The sequence below is a fragment of the Solanum dulcamara genome, chromosome 5 (genome assembly GCF_947179165.1).
Source record: "Solanum dulcamara chromosome 5, daSolDulc1.2, whole genome shotgun sequence".
Taxonomy (NCBI): domain Eukaryota; kingdom Viridiplantae; phylum Streptophyta; class Magnoliopsida; order Solanales; family Solanaceae; genus Solanum; species Solanum dulcamara.
Window position 1 is genome coordinate 11,111,327 of NC_077241.1, and position 21,096 is coordinate 11,132,422.

At 34.9% G+C, this 21,096-nt stretch overlaps 1 long non-coding RNA gene and 1 pseudogene across 1 annotated transcript; one reads left to right on the forward strand and one right to left on the reverse strand.

Annotated features, from left to right (window-relative positions):
* LOC129890463 (uncharacterized) overlaps nt 1–11,582 on the reverse strand; it is a 41,474-nt pseudogene extending 29,892 nt beyond the window's left edge.
* A 619-nt stretch (nt 11,583–12,201) lies between these two features.
* On the forward strand, nt 12,202–16,005 carry LOC129889025 (uncharacterized). Its single transcript, XR_008766776.1, has 2 exons — nt 12,202–12,279; nt 15,385–16,005. It is a non-coding gene; the product is annotated as an uncharacterized LOC129889025 (long non-coding RNA).
* The last annotated feature ends 5,091 nt before the right edge of the window (nt 16,006–21,096 follow it).

Genomic DNA, 21,096 nt, shown 5'->3' on the forward strand with positions numbered 1-21,096 from the left:
TTATTTATTTATTTTTATTTTTTTTGTGTCCTAACTTTTGCCTAGGACGCCCCTTTCGAGATTTGCAACCTAGCAGACAATTTTTATTTTTATTTTCGGTGCCGTGCACAGTTTATACTCTTGTGGGCCAGGAGTAACATGCAGTTTATACTCGTACCTTAAGGAGTGTGTTTCTTTTCTTCAAGGATAGTATCTCTTTATGAACTTTCCGATAATGGGGCCAATGCGCAATCCTTCTGAGTCAACCAGTTTATAAGCGCCACTTGAGTATACTTCTTGTACCACATATGGTCCATCCCATTTGGCGGAGAACTTGCTTCCAGACCGACAAGAGGTAATAATGGGCCTTCTTATAACAAGAATTTGATCACCCACTTGGAAGCATCGAAGACGAACCTTCTTATTAAAAGATCGAGCTAGACGAGCTTGATAACATTCCAGACTTTGTTGGGCCTCTAGTCTTTTTTCATCAAGAGCCTCCAATTCTTCAAGGCGCAACCGATCATTTTCTTCATCAGTGAGCCATTCTTGAATGGCAAGGCGCAATGACGGGATTTGATGTTCAAGTGGAAGAACTACTTCAACTCCATAAACAAGAGAGTAGGGAGTCGTTTGTGTTGGCGTGCGATACGTAGTCCTATATGCCCAAAGAGCCTCTTCCATTCTTTCATGCCAATCTCTCTTAGACTTGGAAATAACTTTTTTCAACAAGTTGCAGAGTGTCTTGTTAAATGCTTCAGCGAGACCATTAGCAGCCGCATAATACATAGAGAAATTGCGTTGCTTGAAGCCAAAAAGATCACATATCTTCGTCATTAACTTGTTATCAAATGGCTTGCCATTATCTGTCAATATGTATCGAGGAATACCAAAACGGTAGATAATATTAACTCGAATGAAGTTGGTGACATTCTCTTTCTTTACTTCTCTGAGAGAAACAGCTTCTGCCCATTTTGAGAAGTAGTCGGTTGCAGCCAGGATGTATAAATGTCCACCAGAGGACTTAGGCAATGGTCCAACAACATCCAAACCCCAAGCTTTAAATGGCCATGTGGCAATAGTTGGGTGCAATACTTCTGGGGGTTGATGTATAAAATTCGCATGGAATTGGCAAGCTTTACATCTTCGGACGTAATCCAAGCAATCTTTCACCATGGTTTGCCAGTAATATCCCATCCTTTTTATGTGAAAATGAAGTTTTGGTCCAAACTGATGCGCTCCACATACTCCAAAATGCGCTTCTTGCATAGCTTGAGTAGATTCATCTGCCCCCAAACATCGTAAGAGAACTCCATCGAACGACCGCCTATAAAGTGTATTTTTATAATAAAGAAAACGAGGGGCTCATCGTCGAATTTCTGTTCTTCTTCGAAGGTTTTCTGGCAATATTCCATAACACAAATAATCTATTATTGGTTGTCGCCAATCGTCAGTTTCAGCTTCCGAAGTGGCGATAACTTGTCGAAATTCTTCTTCATGCTCATTTGGAGGCGGAGTTATCCATCTTTGGCAAACCACAACTTGTATTTCATCAGGAGATACTAATGCAAAAGCTAAAGCTGCCAATGCATCAGCCTTTTTATTTTCCTTTCTTGGGACATGTTGAATAGTCACCTCTCCAAGCCACCCTATCATCTTTTGAGCGTAATTGCAATATGAGATTAACTCAGGCTTTTTTACTTCATAATTACCCAAGACTTGATTGATCACCAACTTGGAATCCCCAAAAACTTGTAGTTGCAATTGTTTCATATCAATGGCCATCTCAAGCCCAAGTAAGAGTGCTTGATATTCAGCAATATTATTGGAGCAGTTTTGTGTTAGAGTGAAGGAGTATGGCAAAACTTCTCCATGGGAAGTGAGAAATACCACTCCAGCACCGGATCCTTCACGATGTGCGGCACCATCAAAATACATCTTCCAAGGTGGCTGAATTTCCACTAGCATTGCGTCTTCATTAGGTAATTCATCAAATAACTCCCAATCATTCGGAATTGGATGATTGGCCAAGAAATCTGCTAGCACTTGTCCTTTTACTACCTTCTGAGATATATACACAATCTCAAATTGTTGAAACTGGAGGTACCACCTTGCTAGCCTATCACTTAAGACAGGCTTGGACATGACAAACTTGATAGGATTCGCTTTAGAGACAAGTTGTACAATTTGAGCCTGGAAGTAATGCTTCATCTTCTGAATTGAGAATACGAGTGCCAGACATAACTTCTCAATAGGTGAATACTTAATCTCGTTTTGTGTCATCATCCTACTCAAGTAATATAGGGCATTTTCTTTCCCTTTATCATTTTCTTGTGCGAGAAGTGCTCCTACTGACCTTTCTTGTGCTGCAATATATAAAATCAATGGTTTTCCAGGTATGGGAGCAACAAGTACTGGAGGTTTCATCAGATAAGACTTTATGTTCTCAAAAGCATTGGTACAAGCTTGGTCCCATTCAAAAGAAACATCTTTCTTCATAAGGCGACTGAATGGTTGACATCTCCCAGCCAGATTTGAGATAAACCTCCTAAGATATGCTAATTTTCCTTGTAAGCTTTTCAACTCATGAATATTTTTTGGCTTAGGCATCTTCAAAATAACATATATCTTATCTGGATCAATCTCGATTCCTCGATGTCGAACAATAAAACCGAGAAACTTTCCCGAAGTAACTCCAAAGGCACATTTTAAAGGATTCATTCTGAGTTGGTATCTTCGAAGTCGTTCAAACACCATTCTCAAATCTTTCAAGTGGTCATCACTCTTTTTTGATTTCACTACTAAGTCATCGACATAACACTCAATATTTTTATGAAGCATGTCATCAAAAATATTCTGCATGGCTCGTTGATAAGTGGCTCCAGCATTTTTTAAACTAAAAGGCATTACTTTGTAGCAATATATACCTTTAGGAGAGCGAAATACAGTAAGTTCTTCATCCTTTGGTGCCATGCGAATTTGATTGTATCCAGATGAACCATCCATGAAGGACATTGCCTCGTATCCAGTTGTAGCATCAATCATAAGCTCAGGGATTGGAAGAGAAAATTCATCCTTAGGGCATGCATTATTAAGATCTCTAAAGTCAACACAAACTCGTATTTGGCCATTCTTCTTTCTTACAGGTACAATGCTTGAAATCCATGTAGGATATTTGACTTCACGAATGAAACCTACTTTAATGAGCCTGTTAACTTCAGTTTCGATCAAAGGAACCAATTCAGGTCTAAAGCAACGTTGCGCTTGTTTAACAGGACGAGTGCCTCGTTTTACAGCAAGACGATGAACTGCAACTTTAGGGTCTAACCCTAGCATCTCTTTGTAACTCTAAGCAAATACATCCCTAAATTCTATAAGCAGCTCAATATATTTCTTCTCTTCATCTTCATCCCGCGAAGCACTCACATATGTAGGCCTTATATCATCATCAACCCCAAGATTTACTTTCTTCAATGCATCAACAGTATTCTTTATCCCTTTCTCGAGTTCAGGTGGCGCATCTTCAACATCCTCATCTTCTTGAGGATCACCATCATTAAAAGATATGTGATGGTATGCATGAATATCAACAAACCCATCATCAATTTTTGCATATAGTGGAGTACTTTCTTCATCACAAATTGTGATGTGATTTGATGATCCCACACTTTCTTCATCTTCATCTCGCTCCCTAGTGTGCACTATGGTATGAGTTCTTGCTCTCAGGACATCTCCACATGAAACTATAAGTTTTGTTTCCTGCCTCATTCTAAAAGGGATCAAACTGGGCTAATTCTTGGGTGAATTATGCTCCCGAGCATATACCCATTCTTCCATTGTTTTATAATTTCCTTGGCGCTTGTATTTCTTCTTCATTGGTCCCAATCGATCAAACAATGAAATTTTTGGAGTTGATTCTATTATCTGATCAGATGCAGAAACGTTAGGAGTCATGCCACTAAGTCGATCAAACACAGAAGGCTTCTTGTTGAACATCATTGATTCTTCCACAGGGGTAATGTAGTTGATGCTCATCCTTTTTATAGAGATTCAGACTGGTGACGGTTGTTTGTAACCCAAGCCTTCGCGTGATTGCTTGACATCAAACCCTCTCTCTATCATCATCCTTTGATTTGGATTTAGGCCATGATTTGCCCTTTCAATAACTTCATTTGGAAGCTTCCCTACTTTAGAAGCTTCATTGGGATTGTATCCTGCTTTCACCAATAACTTATATGCATTCGGGTCAAAATCCTCATTTGTACGATTTTTAGGGAGTGATTCATGTGAATCATGATTCGATGGTCTGACAAATCCTTGTATTATTTTTGAAGGTGATTTGATTGCATCAATTTTCTTGATAGGGAATGTCAACTTACTACTCTGCAACTTAGAGGGTGGGATCTTGACTTTGTTTGTCTTTGGGATATAGTGATAAATAGGAATCATTCTCTTACTTGAAGATGCCTCACTTGTCTTAGGTACTTTACTCATATCTGAAAGCGTTTTATCCTTTTCAATCATGCCCCTCGCATTATCAGGTGCTACATCAACCCTTTTTGTGATATCAGTTGGTATCGCGTTATCAACTTTAACTTCTTTTGAAACATGATTCTTTAAGAAGATTTTTGCATTAGCAAAGTGCGCTTCCGTCTCGGTAAAAGGTTCATCATCAGCAACTACCTTCTTTTGAACTCTTCAAAGTATTTGAAATATTGATGGTAGGTGGACGGTACCACTTTATTCTCATGTATCCATGGTCTTCCTAACAAGATATTATACGAGGTCTTTGAGTCAATAACATGCATTCATGCACTCGAACGCATATCCCCCATCGTTATATCTAATTTGACAGCACCAATGACTCTCTGCCCTCCTTGGTTAGAACCTTGAATCATCAGACGGCTTTCAGACAATTCATTTATCGATATTCCAAGTTCTTTCACAGTACGAATAGGGAGAATATTGACCCCAGATCCATCATCCACCATGATCCTATTTACTTTATGTCCACGCACAAAACCTACCATATATAAAGGACGATTATGCAACACTTCACCCAATAAAAGATCATCATTAGTGAATGTAAACTTTGCATCACAAGTGTCCACTTCTTCAGAGTGAGGCTTTATAGGGCCTTCATGTGATGGAGGTAATGATGGTGATGATCTTTCTACCATCGTCTCTTCTCTATCAATGTTACAACACGAGGACTTGGTGTCACGATGAGAAATCTTTTCACGAAACCAACTTGGCAAGAATTCCTCTAATGTCACCGGAGGACGTTGCTTTTGATAGTAATTTCCCCCAACTCTTGACTTCTTCACATTCTTCTTTAACCTTTGAGTTTTAGGGGTAGGTGGATGGCACCACTTTGTTCTCATCTTCGCTCTAGTCACTTGCTTATTTGGTTCTCTTTGCAAGCTCGTTTTATGATGTCTTCGTCATGTCACTAAAATCCATCCTTCATCATCAGTATAAGCACCGCAAGATTGGTTTTCCTCTAGAGGTTTATCTTCCCTTATTACTTCATTCATTAAAAGAACAAGCGATGATACGTTAACATCTATTGGTTTGAAGTCACCAAATTTAATCATCTTTGATGGTGATGTGGCTAGGTCATCACCACTATCATGTATTTTGACAAAGTTGCAAAGAACTATGGGGTCGAGTGAACCAAAAGTGACAAAGACTTGATTTGAACTCTCCTTCTCATCTTCAAGCAATATCTTTCCTTCACGGGCCAAGTTCATGATCTTTTCCTTAAAAATAAAACACTTTTCAATAGGATGGCCCATCAAACGGTGATATTTGCAGTAATTTGGATCATTAGTCCTCCCAGCCTCATCTGGACGCTTCATTTCAGGTAGCTCAAAGAGTTTTAACGCCAGAAGCTCTTCGAAAATTACTGGAACATCTGAGTCCAAGAAAGGATACTCTTTTGCCTGCATTTCCTTTAAAGTCAGCTTTCTACCAGCGTTATTCTGAAAAGTTGTGGTCTTCACCCTTTGATTCTTGCTTAGATTTGTAGCCACTTTCAAAGGTACGGCATTAACACTCATCGACTCCTTGTTTCCAAACTTAGGTGCGGATTTTCCCCCTTTCTTTACCTCCATTTTGTCTTTTTCCTTGCGAGGCCTATAAATAATTGGTCCTTCAATCCCGCTTGCAGACATGCTCAACTCCATATCATGAGCACGTGTGGCTAGTTCCTCAAATGATTTGGGTTTAATGCCCTGTAGGATATAACGAAGTCCCCAACGCATTCCTTGAATACACATATCTATTCCGGAAGTTTTACTAAGCCTATCCTTAGAATTGAGGCTTGCATTTCTCCATCGGTTGATGAACTCAATGACGGGTTCATCTTCCCATTGACGTGTATTTGTGAGTTCAACCATGCTCACAGTACGCCTTGTGCTATAGAAACGATTAAGAAATTCATGCTCAAGTTGTTCCCAACTATCAATAGAGCCTGCCTCGAGATCCGTATACCAGTCAAAGGCATTTCCTTGTAAGGAGCGCACAAATTGCTTGACCAGATAATCTCCATATGTTCTAGCATTATTGTAAGTTTCAACAAAATAGGCAATGTGTTGCTTTGGATTTCCCTTTCCATCAAATTGTTGAAATTTTAGAGGTTGATAACCTGCAAGCATCTTCAAAACATCGATTCTTGAAGTGTATGGCTTTGCATATGTGAATGATGACTTTGAAGACACGTCATACTTATCTTTGATAGTTCCCATAATGAAGTCCTTCAGTTGATGAATGGGAATTCCTCCTTCAGCAGATACTTGCAGCTCATCACCCACATTTATTTGCTTTGTAACTGAATCTCCCTTTTCTTGTATCATCGAACATTTTCCAGGTGCATGACTTGAGTCCCCCTCCATGACATTCTCAACTCTGTCTGTCAACTTGACAATTCGATTATCCTGATCTTGCACATATTTTGTTAGACCTTCAATTGCCTTCATCAAACTCGCCAGTTGTTCTTCAACAGTTGAGGTGTTAGTTATCATCGCTTGGATAGCCGTTATGGATGATGGAGCAAAGCATGGATTTTCCCTCAAACTAAAATCTGTCTGAAATAAGTTACGTGGAGTGACTGAGGCAAATCTAGTGATCAAGACATCATCTTCATCTTGAATAGTGCAATTCCTCGTGTTAAAAGGACTAAGTCGAGCCAACGTCTTTTCAACAATATCAGCTATATTCTCTCCTTCTTCCAATTTATTCGGAAAGAATCTTGCCCCCTTTGAATATGGAAGATCAAAAATAGGAACTGATGCAGACGGCACTTGAAGTGCTTGTTGTCCTAGCAAGTTTGCTTTGTTCCTAGTGATGGGTCCCAAACTTCCCATAGTAGCATCCAGTATGTTCTCCACCTCAGAGGAAAACTTGGAATCAGTAGCCTTAGCAATAATAGTCCTGGAGTCAAACTTCTTAGATGCCATTTAAGTGTTCTTGAAGTTTGATGATCGATGTGAAGAGATGAGAGGTAGAGATTGTCCCACTGGGCGTGCCAAAATTTGTAAACAACAAATTTTCCGAGCCGAGAAAAATAAATAATCAAGACCGGAAAATTGAAGTAACAAAGTGTAATATTTGATTTCAAAATGTAATGCGGGTTACAATCTCTATGATAATCTTCTAATTCTTCAAATAATATGAAACACGTTGAACTTGAACTTGAATTTGATTTAGAGTCAAGGGTTTGAATAGCTTGATCTTGAATCTTCGTCTTTGAATTTGGATTTGAATTATTCATCACGAACACTTGTATGATTATGACGAACAGTAAAGATGAACAAGTAACTTGATCTTGATCTTCTTCTTTGTTCTTGATCTTGAACTTGAATTTGATTGCTTGAACTTTGTAGCTTTGTAGAGAATTTGCGGTCTTTGATCCACGAGCTCTTTTCTTGCTTCTTGTTCTTCAAAAAAAACCTTTCGGAATAATGAGGACCCCTATTTATAGTTGTAGGGAGTGGTATGAGGGTGTGATTTGATTGGTTGGTTTGAACTGACCAATCAGATTTCTTTGTTGAAGAGTTTTAATTTGATTGGTCAGAACATGTCACATAGACACGTGGCATTGTTCTAGTGGCATCATTAGTTTGACTTAGATTGCCACATAACTTTGACATGTGGCATGATTTTAGTGGCTTATCTGATTTGACTTGGATTGCCACCTAACTTTGACATGTGGCATGATTTTAGTGGCTTATTTAATTTGATTTGGATTGCCACCTAACTTTGGCACATGGCATAATTCTAGTGGCTTATTTAATTTGACTTGGATTGCCACTTAACTTTGACATGTGGCATGAAAATGGGCCTCTAGGATGAGATGATATTGGGTTTAACAAAGTGGAGTCATCTTTATAGCCCAAATCAATGGATTTAGATTTTTAATTAAATCCACATTTATTGGGCTTAAATAATTGACCCAATTTTATTAATCCAAAATATTTATTTGGACTAATATATCTTGAATTTAATATAAATTGAACCATTCTACAAATTTATATTTAATAAATTGTAAATGATTACAGCATTTACGGTGGCAATATCTATTTTTAGTACACTTCCTATTTGATTACCTATTTTTTGTAAGATGGTGAGGTCGTTAAATTCAGTAGGAAGTTCTGGCAATCTAATCCAAATGGTTGAGAAGTTTTTTTATTTTTTTTTATTTTTTTTATGGGAACAGACCCTACACGAGGCTCCCACCCCTCGTGCACAGTCAGGGGTTAAGCAACACCCCCAAGCCTTAACATAAATAATCAAAATAAAATACAAGGAGGGGGACATAAACCTTACCTCTGATCCTATGGTGGTTCATAAGTCGGCTAACCTATTAAGGTCGGCTAACTCATCCCCGATACAAACAGGGACTAACTATAACTAGAAAGCAGTAAACCTGTGAGAGGACTCCTCCCGGTACAATTCAACTATGAAAGCATAAATGAGGGAGACTCTCCCCTTCCATGAGAAAAAAGGAAAGTAACCTACACTAGTCCTATTCCAACTATGCTACGTACCAGACATAGCTACATTGAAGAAGAACAAGTATACGAAACTTCTATCTCGCATGGGATGGGAAATTCTTTTCATCTTTGCTCTTTTTAGTCTTATCGTACCAAGTAAATCCAGGTGAAGTGTGCCTTTGTATCAGTATCATGATTACCAGCTAAGGAGGCTGAAAGGAGAGGAAGTATATGGAGCTATAGTAGCCAACAGCCTTAGAGTTGTTGTGGAGTACAAGTAGCCAAGGAACATGGTTGTTGTAGTTCTGTAACCAGCTCCTTGCTGTCTCTCTAGCTGCAGTGATTAGGTTCAATAGAAGATCCCTACTTTGGATGATGGTCAAGTCCTTGGGATACCTGCACAGGCAGACAAAACCAGAAACACACACAAACAACCAGATCTGGAGGCTGCTGTACCAGGTACTAGTGACTTGTAGTTTCTCATTGTGGGCTACATATGGGATGGCTGCATATTTGTTTCTTGTCTGCTGCAGGTTGATGGAGTTGTTGCTGGGGTGTGTTGATAATGGAGAATGTGGATGGCAAGCTGAGTGTGCTGCTCCATAGCAGCCCCAGGTTACTGCAGCCCTTTTAGCATTTCCAAGAAGAGTCTGCCAGCTACATTGGTGAAGCTGAGGGTGACTGATCTTGGGGATCAATGCAGTCAAGGAGCTGCAGCTGGGGTACCTTGCATGTGTGGATGTTGTCTCCCTTTTTCTGAGACTTTGTGTACCTGCACAAACAATTAACCAAAGAGCCAAACAAGTATGGGAGCTGTGAGGGCTGTTGCAATCCTGTAGGCAGCTTCTTGTTGCCTCCAAAGGAGAGTTGATCAGCTCCTTTGAAGGTACCTTATGTGCCAACCAGGATGGGCTTTGAGTACAAGGTTGTCTCCCTCTGTTTGACTCTTTGTGGAACTGTACACAGCTTCTTGTTGCCTCCAAAGAGAGAGTGATCATCTCCTTTGAAGTGTTCAGCTCATTAAAGTACCTGCACATGTCCACAAAAACAAGACAACATGCTAACAAGAATTGTAGATGGTCCTTCTGAGCTGCAGGGTGAAGTTGTTGGAGTTGTTGAATACTGCTGCTGGGGCTGTTGTTGTGGAAGAAGAAGGACTGAATCACAATGCTGGTGATGCATCCCTGGCTTAAAAGTTTGACTGAAGGTGGCTTGCACTTTGGAAGGGTCCATTGTTGCTGTTTGATGTGCCTGTATACAGCTTCTTCTTTCCTTCTTAGCTGATGTGTTCGACTGCTTGTTGTTGCATGTTTCTGTTCCTGCACATAACAAGTGGACATAGCAAGGAGCTCCAAGAAGCTTGAGGTGTAAGAGAGCTGTTGCAGGTGCTGCATCAAGGAATTTGGCATGAGAGTAATGTTGGTGTGTTGGTGAATTCCTAAGCTGCCAGGTTGTTGTCTCCTCAGTTCAGAATGTGAAATGGGGAATAAGTGGGTGGGATTATATGTTGATGAATCAATCCAGCAACCTGCAACAATACAACAAACAACCAAAAGCAAAAAAGAATTTGCACCAGCTAGCAAAAAGGAAAGTTCTTCCAGGAGTGCTTTGGAGTCTGTCAGAATTTTTAACGACGCTCGACTAACGTCTCCAATTATCCGATTGAGTTGAAACTTCTTGAGATATATCCAAATAGCCCTTTCTTTATTTCTGCAAGGTTTGAAGACTTTTTGCCCAAGTTGGAAAAAAGGCCCTCTCTTTAGGCTTAAGGCAGCTGAAATTTTCAATGTCGCTCGCCTAACTCCTCCAATTGTCCGTTTGGGCTGAAACTTTTTAGGCCTTGTCAATATATTATTTTCTGAAACCCTGCAAAGATTGGAGCCATTTGGACAGGTCCACATGCTGCATCTCACCCTGCACATGCTGCCCTGCTGAAGCTTAGATGTTGCAGGGTGGTTGGAAGTTGTATTTGTGCTTTTCTCTATGTATTGGTTGTTAAAGAATGTTGATACATCACTCCAGTCACCTGAAATAATACAACAACCAAAAACAAACAAAACAGAGCTTGCACAAACTAGCAAAAAGGAAAGGACCTCAGTAAGAGCTTTAGTTTTGTCATTGAGGGATTGAATTTTGGTTTCCATTTCCTAATCGATATGAAATGTGAGCCTAAGAACTAGGGCCCTAGATGGAGAAATTTCTCATAGTTTTCTGATTTTGTTAGTTTGATGAGGTAGAAGTCTTCGCTAAGATATATAAAATTTATTTTTTTTAGTAGGTTTCCAAAGAGCTTGGAGTCGATTTTGAAAGTATATGTAGCCAATTTATTTCCCACTAACTTAACGATCAAGAAAAGTTTCCACGGAGAGTATAGCTTATATTTGTCTTTTTTGGATATCAGAATGAAGTTTGGGTGATTCTGAGTGTTTTCTTGTTAATCTTGGAAGCTAATATTATCTAAGTTTTGTGTAACATAGTTAAGAGAATCTAGAAAACTTAATTTACTTGTAGTAGTCGTGGATGATTCCGTTTCCTTTGGTTTTTTTTTGAACTTCGACAAATTAGATCCGTTTCTTGTTTGCTTATGTCGTGATCTTTGTTTTCCATTTCGCAAGTTTTTAGTGAGAGTACCTATGCACCTGATAAACATATGATATACACAAGATATACATATGTTATACATTAATATATATGTGATATATCACTTTTATATCATATATATGTGCGCATATCGGTGCATGCGTGTCACTTGTATATGCACAAGTATAGAACATGCTGTTCTTTGGCTATTCTTCTTAATTTTTCAATACGTCTCATTTTATCTACCAAATCACCATCAGATGTTTTTAAGATAATATTTTTTTGCTTACTTATCAACTATTAATAAATAAGTAGGAAATCGACTTATTTTTTAAGAAAATATTTTTCGTGAAAAACATATCCTTCGTACCAAGCACACTCTAATCTTAACAACTTTTAGGTGAATTGAAAGAAAGATTACAAAAATGAAAAAGATTTAAAGAGAGAAATATGGTTTTATTTGGGAGTTGGGAGGACCGAAAGTATAAGAAAATATCCGAAAATAGGGGATACGTGTTTCTACTATATAGAAACATAAAGGTAGGAGGGAGACCAAGGGCAAAAATGTCAATTTCTACTATATAATATCTTCCTATGTGGCTATCTTTCATCCACACATTAAAAATACTTTTCTAGAATCAAATAAAGAGACTTGCTTCCTTCCTCTCTCCTCATTTCTGATTTCTCACCCCTCAGTCTTCAATGCTATCTCCTCTCTCAAACAGTAAGTGTTGTTTCCTCTTCTTATTTTTTTTTTTCATCATCAGTTCTCTTCCTCTCATCTTTTTCCTGAAATGGGTACTTCTTAAACTGTAAATTGCTTAGTGAGTTTGGAATCAAGGTTTTTTTACTTGTAATTGTTTGTTTCTACTTTTACTAAGTAATACTGTGATGTTTTGATATAGTGGTGGAGGTAACAAAGTCAAGGAATAACAGCACAATCAATAACAAGTCCAAGAACCCAAATCTTACTTACAGATTAAGGGTCTGATTATTGAGCCAAAAAACTTTTCAAAATAGTAATTTTTTTAAGAAAAATGAAGAAAACCCAACTCGAACAACGAAACAAGGTGAAGAATAATTGAGATGTGCAGATAATAAAATCAACAAGAATGATGGTAGTGCATTTGGAAGTTTATCAGAAATTGCCCTAATATTTGTGCTCTAATTTTGTTCTATCTGTTGGAAAGTTTTTGTAGATTAGTATTAAGGTGGGAGATAGGATTAGAATTTGTTTTGCTTTTGAACTGCCTTACTCAACTTCTCTTTCACATACTCCTTCACAACATGTGTTAATTGTAGTTGCACCACAACAATAAGTCACCACTTCACATCCATGAGCACATTTAAGGCAACAAAAAAGTCAATCTGAGCAATCAATCTGCTAATACTTCTTCTTTCATTGTAAACTAACTATTGTACTTCCTAATGTTTCCAAGAGTCTGACAAACTAATTTTGTTTAATCTCAATTTATACATCATATGATTTACAATCACTATGGCTCAATCACAAACAAATTTGCATGGCTATATAAATCCTCATTGACCATGTCCCTCCATTTAAGCTCATCTCAAACTAGCTAATATTCAGCAAAATAAAAATAGAAAAAAGTGTATATTTTCTTCTAAATAGATGCACTAACATGACTACTATATAAATTCAACTAATTTCTATCACCTAAATAGATTTTTCTTTCATTGTGCCCTATTTTTCAACTTAGGCTACATGGATTCCAAGAAAGGGTAGATCCAATAAAAGTTAGATTGAAATAGAGACATCAGATTCTTTAATTAAAAAAATCAAATTTACACACTTAAAAGCTAAGTCATATTTTTTATGATTCAAGCATGAGGAAACTACCCTACTACAACATCAACAAGTGTAATCTTGCAAGGGTATTAGCTTTACACATCAGTTAACTATTTTGCAGAAAACCTACAAGAAAGATTAATCTATTAATTAGTAAATCGAATCTTCTTTGTCTTGATAAATAACTTAATTCTCTAGTAAATCCATAGTGCATCAACACGCTTTCTTTAGTTAAATAGTTACTTTATTGTGACTTCTTATTAGGTACATTGTTATGTTAAAGGATAAATAAAAATTGATACTCTGTATCTGATTGTGCTCTTGAAATCTTTAAAGATCAGTATGTCGCATTACATAACATTATTGTACTTGTCCATTAATTTGTCTCCACGTAGCTAAATAAGAAACAGAAATACTAAAATCAGTATGCCGCATTATATAGTATTACCATCTACTTGAAGGCTGAACTCTTTTTACAAGTTTGTGTGCTCTTCTGGTTCTTTCAATTTCAGATAAGTTCTTTGTCTTCTTTGTTATTCTCTCATACTTGTTTGATCTTCATTAAAATTTAAAATCATATAGCTTGACTATTCTTTAAAATTAGGTAAACTTTGTTTCCTATTAAGGTTATGATTCAGCAAAACTAACTACTCACTATTAACCTACCAGTGCAGACAGTTTATACAGATTTTCAGTTAACGTCTACTCACATGATGTCTACTTCAACTGTTTCTTTTTACTTTATTTTAACTTATTTAGCTTTAATTCATAAAACACCTCAAACTTTTAACTCCAACAGAAGAAGTAGGGATCGTGAACGTAATAGCAATTTAGAAAGAGAGATGATATGACATGTTATCGTATCTCATAGGAGAAATGGCAACTGGCTAATCTAAAAGAGGAGCAGAGCATATTTCACAGCCGAAATAACAATCTAGAATACAATAACTATTTAACATTAGAATTATTACATAAGTTAGATGCATTACCCAGGAAAGCTAGATTCATGTCATATTTATTTGCTTACATTACATTAAGTTCTTTAAATTATTATTCAAATTATGAACATTTTGACTTGTTTATATTTCCATATGAACGAACAAGCTGAAACACTCAGTTCTTACGTGCCCATATTCACAAAATGTGTCGAGACGAACGATGCCAAGGTCTAAATCTCCAGCTACCAACTTCCACTCAATGTCTTTTGGCCGTTGAAACCACACTTCCAAATTGGTTATCTACAACAGAGAGAAATTTTTCATGTAACCCAAGTAAATCATGGGTTTTCCTGAAATATAAGCTCTAGGTTCCAAAGATTTAATCAGAAAAATTCAATGTTCAAATACAGAGAAAAGGCAGCACCTATATTCTTCCTAATTACTAAGTGTGAAAAGGTCAAACAAAAATCAGAATTAGAGGGGAAAAAACATTAATAATGCATTTGAAAAAAAATGAAACCTGGATATGTTCTAAATTTGTAATCACCAAAAAGCTTATGAGCTAAGAGCTCAATTAAAAGACACATCTATTAGCTAATAATATATCTATGTACATAAGAAAGGCAATACCTACATTCTTCCTAATAGCTAACATATCCAAATAGCTAATTCAAAATCTACATTCTTCTCATTTAATATTGAGAAATTTGACAAAAAAAAAAAAGAAGCAAAAGTCAAACCGATTTTTTATGGATGCTCTCAGTACATTCTCTTTATATATGATTAACTTCCTTCATTAAAGATGCAGGGATTAGAAGAAAAATAAACTATATCTTGATTGTTGCTTACTCTTCTGCTTTAATTTACTACTTCCATTCCATATTCTCTTTTGCAATTGTTAACACTTATTACTTTTTTCTTTATTAATTATTTTTAATTTTTAATATATGTTTTTAATTATTAACTTTACAGATTCTCCACTTCGTTTAGATAGCTGTTTTTTCGTGTGTTCTTTTTTTACTTTTTCCTTTGGTAATTATTTTAAATTTTTAATATATGTTTTGAACAATTAACTTTACAGATTTTCCACTTCGTTTGGATAGTTGTTTGTTCGTGTGTTTCACTTTCCTTACAGTTTGTGGTATGTATAACTCATCTAATCCCTTTTTAAAAATTATTATTACTATTATTTACGTCATAATTAGTTCGTGTTAATGTACATTATTTATGTCTTAAGCAATACTTCTTGTTGATATATGCCTATGTGATTTAAATTACATATCTTTATTTTCTTCAATCCTTCATAAATTATTCTGGTTGCAAATATGTCAAGCAATAGAAACCATAAGAACACCCACGCTTTTCAAAATCAAATGCTGGCAAAAATGCTAGGCGACGCGAGCTATACAGATTGATGCCACCTGAGGAAAAAGAGATCTTTTTAGCACGTCGACTAGCAAAGAGAGCTGAATTGAGAAGACATCATTTGTCTGAAATTTCAAAGAATAATGATTTGGCTATTGTGTCGTCTTCTGATTCTACCAATAATTCTGCTGGACAGAGTTATGTTCTTATAAGAGATTCCATGTTTGTCCTATCAGAAATAGGTAATACTATGCCATCAGAAATTAATTATATCAAGTTAAATGTCAATTTTGTAAAGCCATAAAATTTGAATATGAACCACCTGCATTTTGTTGTAGCAATGGTTTAACTTCACATTAGATTCCAATAGAACTAAAGAATCTTTATTTGGGAAACACTGAGCAATCAAAACATTTTAGAACTTTCATTAGAACATACAATAATATATTTTCTTTCACCTCTCTTGGAGTAACTTATGATAAGGAATTAGCAAAAAGGAACAATGGTATTTATACTTTTCGAGTTCAAGTTCAAATGTATCACTTCATCGATGAGCTGATTCCTACTAATAAAAAAGGAAAAAATCTTCAATTATATTTCTTTGATAGTGAAAATGATGTAAGAAATTGAATGGCATGTTCAAATAAACTGAACGAATATGTTATGAGAACTCTTATGGAAATATGAAAAATTAATGCGTACTCTCTGTTTTTTAAAATCTTTAATAGTGTTCCACAACTATTTGAATTTTATGTTGCACTTAATTAAGTGATTCTGGGTTAGATCAGCGTATTTAAAACCTATCAACAGTATTAGAAGTTGCAGGAATATGGGTAAAACAAGATATTACTAATTCTGTTCCGACACCACATATTCGAATATATACAGAAAGTGATAAAGTCAATCGGTAAATTATTATTACAGCTGTTATGATCTATTGCAATATCCATTGCTATTTTCATATGGTGAAGGTGGATGGCACTGTGGTATTAAGAAAATTAAGCAATCTACAAGCACATCAACACAAATTTATTGTGAACAAGAACAATTACCAAGTGTAAAAAAAAATGTGTTCAATAGATGGACTACTTAATATAGAAAGTTATGCAAAGAGGAAAGCACAAATGAGATACTATTTTTTGTCGTGAATATTATTGTTACAAACTTCAAATTTGAGATGATGAAAACATAATCTTACATGCAGAAAGATTATTCCAACAGTATATAGTAGATGAATGGATAAAAATTGAAAGTCAACAATTAGACTTTGCTTCTTTTAATCAAGATTTATTCAGGACTGATGTATTAGAAGGAATTTTGGATGTTTTACGTAACGGGGAAAGAGAAGCTTCACATATAGAAAAACAACTCATACTTCCATTTAGTTTTACTGGAGGTCCAAAAGATATGCATAGATGACATATGGATGCAATTGCATTAGTACAACGTTTTGAAAAATCTGATATATTTTTTACTATAATATGTAATTCTTCTTGGCCTGAAATAGAAGAAAAAATTATATCGACAGATGAGGTACAAAATAGACTTGATTTAATTAGTAGGGTGTTTAGAGCAAAATTAGAAGAATTGAAAAATGATATAATGAAAAGACATATATTTTGGTAAAGTTGCACCATTTATGTATATAGTGAAATTTCAATAACAGGGACTTCCCATGCTCATTTTCTTATTATACTTGATGAAAATTATAAATTACTAACTTCAGAAGCGTCTGATCGATTTGTATGTGCTGAATTGTCAGATGAAAATATAAATCCCTATCTATATTCACTTGTTACACAACACATGATGCATGGTTCTTGTGGTAATTTGAATATAACAAATTCTTGTATGAAAAAAAAAAGTTATTATAAAAATAAGTATCCTAAAGAGTTTGTAGAACAAACAACTAAACGAAAAAATTCATACCCAATTTATAGAAGACAAAACACAGGAAAAAGTGTGAAAATTAGGGGACACTTTCTTGATAACTCATGGCTTGTTCCTTACAATCCATCTTTACTTTTGTAAGTTCAATTGTCATATGAATGTGGAGATATGTTCTGATATTAAAGTTGTTAAGTACATTTATAAGTACATTTACAAAGGACATGATAAAATAGCATTTCATGTACTGACTAATGATGCAAATCTAGAATTAGATGAAATAAAAAAATATCAATCTGCTAGATGGGTATCATCATCTAAGGCTGCATGGAGAATATTTGCTTTTTCTATTAGTGAAATGTGTCCAAGTGTATATCATCTTCAACTACATCTTGATGGAAGACAATTTGTTTTCTTTAAAAGTACAGATAACATTTGTAAAATTGTAAATAATCCTATGATAAGAAAACAATGTTAACTGAATTTTTTTAATGAATAAATTAAACGAAGAAGTTATGAACCTAAATTTATTGTATCGTGAATTTTCTCAACAACAAATAAAATGTGTACACGTCCTAAACGAGGGCATGTTATTGATCGTGTAGTGACATGTCATCCAATCGAAGAAGAAAGATACTATCTTAGACTACTTTTAATCAATGTATGAGGACCAAAATCATATGAAGATTTGCGAACTGTAAAGGGAGTACATTATAATTCATTTACTGAAGCTGCATAAAAAAGAGAACTACTACTTTGTGATAATAATTTAATAGAATGCATGTCTGAAGCTGCAAGTTATCAAATGTCATCCAGTTTAAGACAATTATTTGCTATGTTGTTGATTTATTGTAATCCAACAAATCCTATAGAATTACGGGAAAGATTTGAAAGCCCAATGTCAGTAGATTTCAAAAGGATTTCGAATATAAATGCAAGAGAAATCCGTTATAAAGTTCTAAGTTTTATTAATGATATTCTGCATTTAATGGACCGTGATATTAACAAATTTGAACTAATTTCAAAATTTATCAAGCTATCATCAATACCAAGAGAAGCTAAAGAAGTTCATTACGAAAGAAATATTATTGTTAGTGAGGAAGATTTATTATTAAAAAATAACGTAAATATGGAACAAAGAAAGGCTTACATTATGATTCTTGATAGAGTATTTTCAAATAAATCAGAAGCATTCTTTATTGATAGTCCTGGTGGAACTGATAAAAGCTTTGTACATCGTACTTTATTAGCTACAGTGAGACATAAGGGGTTTATAGCTTTAGCAACTGCAAGTTGTGGAGTTGCAGCTTCACTTTTTTTCGGAGGTTGAACTGCTCATTCTCGATTTAAAATTTCTATTGATGTTAATGAAAATTTCAGTTGCAATATTAGTAAACAAAGTTCACTAGCATCTTTAATTCGAGATGCAACACTAATTTTATGGGATGAAATTTCAATGGCAAAAAAGAAACTGGTTGAAGCTTTTGAGAGATCTAATGGAAATAAATACTTTATTTGGTGGCAAAGTAATTATTTTTAGTGGTGATTTTAGACAAACTCTCCTGATAGTTCACAGTGGCAAAAAAAAAGAAGATTTTATCGCAAAAATTTATTGTACTCTGAAATTTGAAATCAACTTGAAAAATTAAAATCATCAGATTGTCTAACATGGCGGAAAAAATTACAATCAATATGATGACTCCCAATACGAAAGATTGGACTTGCAAGATTCAAGTTGTTGATAAATGTCGGTCAAGGGATAACAACGATTAAAATAAAAAAAATATCAGCTTTTAATTCTGCAAGACAAAGAGGTATTAATTTTTTAATTAAAATTTCTAAATTTAACTACATTACTAATTAGTCCATTTTTATAATTGTTACTTGAAAAAACTGAAATCAATAAGCAACTTGCAGATTTGATATTCACAATTAATTAATTTTTTTGATTTTTTTTATAGGAAAATCAAGTTCAGATCATCATTTTTAATAGTGATATAACATATTTTGAAGATCAATTTGCTCCTTTCAAGACTTATTTGGTAGCTGTTGCATATGTGAAGGATCCAACTCTTGGATGTGAAAATTCAATTAGTAAATTCACCTGGACACTTGATAAAAACACCATTGTTAAACCAATTGAAAAAGTTGTTCCTCCTGAAGATTCATTACCACCATCAATACGTTTAACTCTCATTACATTTGACACTTTCGAATATCAACCCAAAGAATATGAATTTTTTAATTGTGCACATAAAATCTAATCATTAGTATAAATGAATAATTTTCATCATCTAATTTTATTTTATTTTTTATTTTGATTGTCGTTTAATGTAAGATGTACTTGCCATTGTCATTAATGTGAGTTATCCAACAAAGACGGCAAATGGAAGAAGAATTCAGGAGTTTATTGTCATGGATAAGCTATAAGTATATAACAAATACCACTTTTGTCATTTCTTTACACATCCGACTACTTGTTTTACGTCTCTTCCTCTTTAAACATCGACTCTTCTTTTAATTTTTGAAAATGTGTTTTCATCATCATATATAGGAAAAAACCAATAAAATTGACACTTTGGGAGGATTTTATTGATCATGATGGAAACAAACTTTTTAATCAACTTCTTGAATATCCAATCATTCTTTCTAGGAAAATTGGGAGATCATCCTCAGGTGAAAATACAAATAGAATTATCTTTTCTCTATTTTCGAAAAATATTACATCCTGAAAATTAAATCAAATATTCTAATGTATATAGGAACGGCAAATAGATTCAATGGTTTGACGAACAGATTCAATACCTCAATTGATATCAATCCTCCATACCCGCAAGTTGCCGTATTGAGGACATGGTATTATGCATTTGTTTAAATTATCTACATTGATTAGTTTCTAATTAATTTATTAACTTAAGTTAAGCTTTCTAAAATTATGTCAGTAAATGAATATTTAAAATACGAAAATTATAAACTGACTATCAAGTAATAATTTGAATCAGTTGTTTACAGTACTTTTTGAAATGATTAATATGTGTGTGTGTATGATTTAGATTAATTAAAGTGATTTAGATGAAAGATGATTTTTCGGAATGATGGTAGAGGTTTTATCAAATAAGTTGAAAATTCTATTCAGTACTTCCTCTCTCATATTGTCTCATCATGTTTGTCTAGTAGTTTACACCATGTTTTTCCCAATTTTACTCTCCTTTTTTTTTAAACTTACCCCGTTCATTTCTTTCTCTTAACTTAAGTTCTTAATAACTTCATCTTTAACCACACCCCGGACATACATCTGGCAACAAATTTGTCCTTTGTTTATATAGCGTACTTTCAAGACCAATAATCCTAGGAATTTACAGGTTAATCCATAGTCGTTATTAAGACGTTAAGAAGCTAACCATGTACTGGGGGTAAAGAAATAAAAATGTGCAATAGTTTACATATAAAGCAGCAAATCAAAGTAATAGCATATTTTTGGGGAAATCGGGTATAACACAGTACAAGACTTACATGATTTAACTGAGAGATGTTTTCTTTT